The following is a 5,063-nucleotide window of genomic DNA, read 5'->3' as shown; positions in this document are numbered from 1 at the left end:
GGAGGCTGAGGCAGGAGAATGGCGTAAACTCAGGAGGCGGAGCTTGCAGTGAGCTGAGATCTGGCCACTGCACCTCAGCCTGGGCGACAGAGTGAGACTCCGTCTCAAAAAAAAAAAAGAAATTTGGGGCAAGACCATGGAAAAGGATGTAAAGATGGCACAGGCTCATTATTCCCTGAGCTTCTATCCTCTTAGATCCTAGGCTGGGAATTCTACATAATCTTGTTAGCTCTGTGATGTCCTCAATTGATAAAAGAGCTGGATCTTATTGCCTAGACTAGAGATTGACAAATTATGGCCTTGTGGTCTGCCTCTTTTTGCATGACCCATGAGCTAATAATTTTTTTTACATTTTGTAAACTTGTTTTTGAATACTTTTAGATTTATAAAAATTTGTGAAAATAGTAGAGTTCCCATATGATCCACACCCAATTTCCCCTATTAACATCTTACATTAGTGTAGTACATTTGTCACAATTAATGAGCCAATATTGGTGCATATTATTGACTGTAATCTATACTTTAGATTTCCTTAGTTTTTATCTAATGTCCTTTTTCTGTTCCAGGCTCCCAACCAAGATTCCTCAGTATGTTTAGTCATCAGATCTCTTGAGACTCCTCTTGGCTTTGACAGTTTCTCAGACTTTCCTTATTTATGATGACTTTGACAGTTTTGAGGAGTGTTAATAACTGTAAAGTTTTGAGGGCCTATGGAATGTCTCTCAGTTGGGATTTGTCTGATGTGCTTATCATGAACACACTAAAGTTATGGGTTTTTGGGTGGAAGACCACAAAGATAAATTGCCTATAGTAGACTCCTGAGACTGTCATAACAAAGTGCCACAAATTATGTGACTTTCAAATAGCAGAAATTTATTCTTTCTCACAGTTCTGGAGGCCAGAAGTCCAAAACTGTTAACCAGGTTGGTTTCTTCTGACGGCTGTGAGGAAGAATCTATTCCACACCTCTCTCCTAGCTTCTGGTGATGACTGTCAATTTTTGGTGTTCCTTGGCTTATAAATACATCATTCTGATTTCTGCCTCTGTCTTTGCCTAGCTATCCTCTCTGTGTGACTGTCAAAATTTCCCTCTTCTTATAAAAGACACCAGTCATATTGGATTAAGGCCCACCTTAATGACCTCACCTTAACTAATTGTAACTGCAAAGACTATTTGCAAATAAGGTTCCATTCACAAGGATTGGAGTGGACAAAAGTTGAGAACAGAGACTCATTTTTCTTCTAAAATGCTTTCTCTGAAAGATTTTAAGAAGAAAAGGGTGGAAATTTGAAAGAAGAATAAGTCTCAGGACCCCAAAATCAGTAAGCCAAAGGGAAAAGTCAAGCTGGGAACTGTATTAGGCAAACTTGCCTCCCATTTTATTCCTAAATAAGATAGCTGCAAAGATTAAAAAAAAAAAAGCTACATACCTCCCTCACAGTTTATCCACAAAGAAATTTCTTGTGGGCCTCAAGATCTTTACCCTAAAACAGTTCTGTGGAATTTCACCCTGGCAAAGTAAATTGGTAACTTATCTTCACAGGTGCAGGCCAAAGACAGAACTCAAAGTGATCCCTCTGCTCACCTGAGACAAACACTTATCTGATGGCTTCCTCTGCCCTGCTGTTTATGTGAAAATGTAGATTCACTAAGGCAGATTAAAGCATAAGAGATTATTCCTGTACCCTCCTCTCACATGTAAATTGTGTATTCAGTGAAAGGCTAATCAGGCTCAAAAAAATACAGCCTTTTCTCTCTTATCTACCTATGACCTGAAAGCCACCCTCGTTCCTGCCCCTTTGAGTTGTCCTGCCTTTTTGGACGGAACCAATGTACATCTTGCACATGTTGATTAGTGTCTCATGTCTCCCTAAAATGTATAAAACTAAGCTGTGCCGCAACTACCTTGAACACATGTCGACAGGACCTCCTGAGGCGGTGTTGCAAGTGCATCCTTAATCTTGGGAAAATAAACTTTCTAAATTGGGGGGAAAAAAAGAACTTCAGCACATCTTTTTTGGGGGACACAATTTAACCCATAACAGTGCCATTCTCATCACATCATATGAAGGACACAAGTTATCAACATGGCTTATCACTGTTGATGTTAACCTTAATCACTTGGCTAAGGTAGTTTTTGTCAAGTTTCTCCATGGTAAAGTTACTCTCTTCCTCCCTGCTTCTGTATTATTCTCTTTGGACAGACGTCATTATGTTCAGCCCACACTTATGAAGCCAGAAGGATGGGAAATTATTCCCTACCTCCTCGAGGGCGAGTATTTACATCAATTATTTGGAATTCTTTTGCGATCATTCATTTATTCATATCTGTGTGGACTCATGGATATTTGTTTAATATTTTGGGTTAGAATTCAGTTCTACATTATTTATTTTGTTGCTCAGATTGTTCCATTGGAAGCTCTTTTAGTTGGCTTCTTTTTGCCTTTGACATACCCTTATCATTGTGTTCTTTTTGAGCACTTCCTTACGTCTGGGACTAGAGTATACTCCAGGACAATCTTGGGATCATCGGCATGGGTAGGGAAAATGTACAGAAACGGTATGAGAATATGTCCCCCTTTTGTACATATGCCATACCCATCCTCTGGAATCAGCCATTTCTCCAAGGAGCTCTGGTTCCTTTTATTGGAGAATGGTATTAAAAACCAAAATTTTGGTTCTAGGTCTATTTGTTGCTACTGTAGTGTCATTGTTTCTAAGCCCCTCTCAGCTGACAGAACAAGGAAATATATATTTCTATTAACCTGTGTATATACACATATGTTTATAAACATTTCTACATGTATTCATTTGCATTGATATTAAGCTAAACATGAGTTCATACTGATGTCTCCAACTCTCATCCATTACCACATCGATCATTCTGGCCTCCTTCTCTGGTTTGTCTGTAACCTCACATTTCAACAGTAAGAAACATGGCTCCCACCATCCACCATCCATTTACTTAACTGTTCAATTCCAGTATGTCCATGTATGGTGGTTTCAGAATTATTAACCTGTACCCCCATGGAAACAACAATTTGACCAACTAGAGTCCAGCACTTATGTACAGTTCCTTTTTAGTCTTACAGTCTCCACTCATTTCCAAAGTTAGGTCAGGATGTTTTCCTCACAGCCTCTTCAGTGAGATCATTTCATGCATTTGTAATACATTTAGATTGTTTTTGTCACAATCTATATTCTGTCCTGTGATCTCCTGACCCCCGTATGATTTTTCAAAAATTTGCATACATTAAGATGTGGTTGGTGCTGTAAAGTTCTATGGGCTTTGACATATGCATAGTGATATGTATCAACCACTACAGAATCATACAGATTAGTTTCACTATCTTGAAAAATCCCCTGGGCTTCACTTAGCCCTCTCTTCCCCAAGATCCTGGCAATCACTGATCTGTTTACCATCTCTATAGTTTTGCCTTTTCCAAAATGTCATGTAAATGGAATCATACATAATCTGTGATAATCAATTTTATGTACAAACTTGAATGAGTTAAGGGATGCCTAGGTAGCTCATAAAACATTATTTATGGGGGTGTCTATGAAGGTGTTTCTAGAAGAGATTAGCATTTGGATCAGTGAGCCTGAGTAAAGAAGATCTGCTCTCACCAATGTGAGTGGGCATCATCCAATTTATTGAGTGTCTGAGTAGATCAAAAGGGTAGATAGAGGGTGAATTTGCTACCTCTTTCATTTGGGGGCATCCATCTTCTTCTGCCCTCAGACTCTGGCACTCCAGGTGCTCAGGACTTAGTGTTTGAACTGAATTACGCCACCAGCTTTCCTGGTTCTCCAGCTTGCAGATGGCAGAGTGTGGGACTTCTCAGTCTCAACAGTGTGAGCCAATTCCTGTAATAAATTTTCTCTTCCTTTCTGTGTTATCACTACACACATACATACACACACACACACACACACACACACACACCCCACAGTCGTTCTCAGTATCCATGAGGGATTTGTTCGAGGACCCCTGTAGATACCAAAATCTATGGATGTTCAAGTTCCTTATATAAAATGGTATAGTATTTGCATGTAACCTACACACACCCTGCTGTATACTTTAAATCATCTCTAGTTACTTATAATACCTAACACAATGTAAACACTATGTAAATAATTGTTAGGTTGTATGCTTTAGGAAATAATGACCAGAAAAAGAAGTCTACTTATTCAGGGTAATTTTTTTTTCTTCTGAGTATTCTTGACCATTGGTGGGTTGAATCTGCAGATTTGGAACTTGGGGATATGGAAGGCTCACTGTATATATGTGTCTCCATCCTATTGGCTGTTTCATTAGGGCACCCTGACTAGTACAGTGCATAGTTCCTTGCCTACTTTTGAGGCTGTGGTTGCAATGGCAATATAGGTTTCAGAGCCAATACAGAGCTATTCGAGTCTTCTTTGTTCACATGGTACAACTGAAGCTCCTGCTTGATTCTGCTGATGCTTCCTGCAGGAGTGAGTGCACTTTCTCAGGCCTGGTTCCACTAGGTGAAGTGTGGGAGATGCCAGGCCATGGGTCAGTGAGTGCTTCCCTGAACCTGACCTGTGGGCTGGCCAGTGCCAGTGGGACTCTTGCTTAATCCCTGCTGGTGTTACCTGAGGGTGTGGAAAGTGCTTTCCTGCCCTCCCCAGTGCCAGCTTGTGGGTAGAGGATGCTGGGGCTATGGATAGATGGTAATTCTCGGGGCCTGCTCATCAGGTCACTTGGTGCTGATGAGCTTCCTTACTGCATCTCTGCTACTGCTGCTGAGGTGGGAAGCATCTACCTGGGTGCCTTCTGCCACTGATGTTGGAGGGAGAGTGTCAGGGAACAGTGGGTATGGGTTACTCTGGGTCAGGAATCAGCATGGCTTGGCTAGATCTTCTGCTTCTGGGTTTCTCACGAAGCTATAATCAAAATGTTGGCTGCCAGTGAGGTCTCATCTGGATACTCAACTGGAGAAAGATCTGCTTTCAAGTGCCCTGATGTGGTTGCTGGATGTATTCAGTTCCTGAAGGTTGCTGGACTAAGAGCCGCAGTTCCTTTCTGGCTGTCAGC

The sequence above is a fragment of the Colobus angolensis genome, unplaced genomic scaffold (genome assembly GCF_000951035.1).
Source record: "Colobus angolensis palliatus isolate OR3802 unplaced genomic scaffold, Cang.pa_1.0 Scaffold71, whole genome shotgun sequence".
In the NCBI taxonomy this organism is placed as follows: domain Eukaryota; kingdom Metazoa; phylum Chordata; class Mammalia; order Primates; family Cercopithecidae; genus Colobus; species Colobus angolensis.
The sequence above is the reverse complement of the archived record's forward strand: the minus strand, read 5'-3'. Positions refer to the sequence as shown.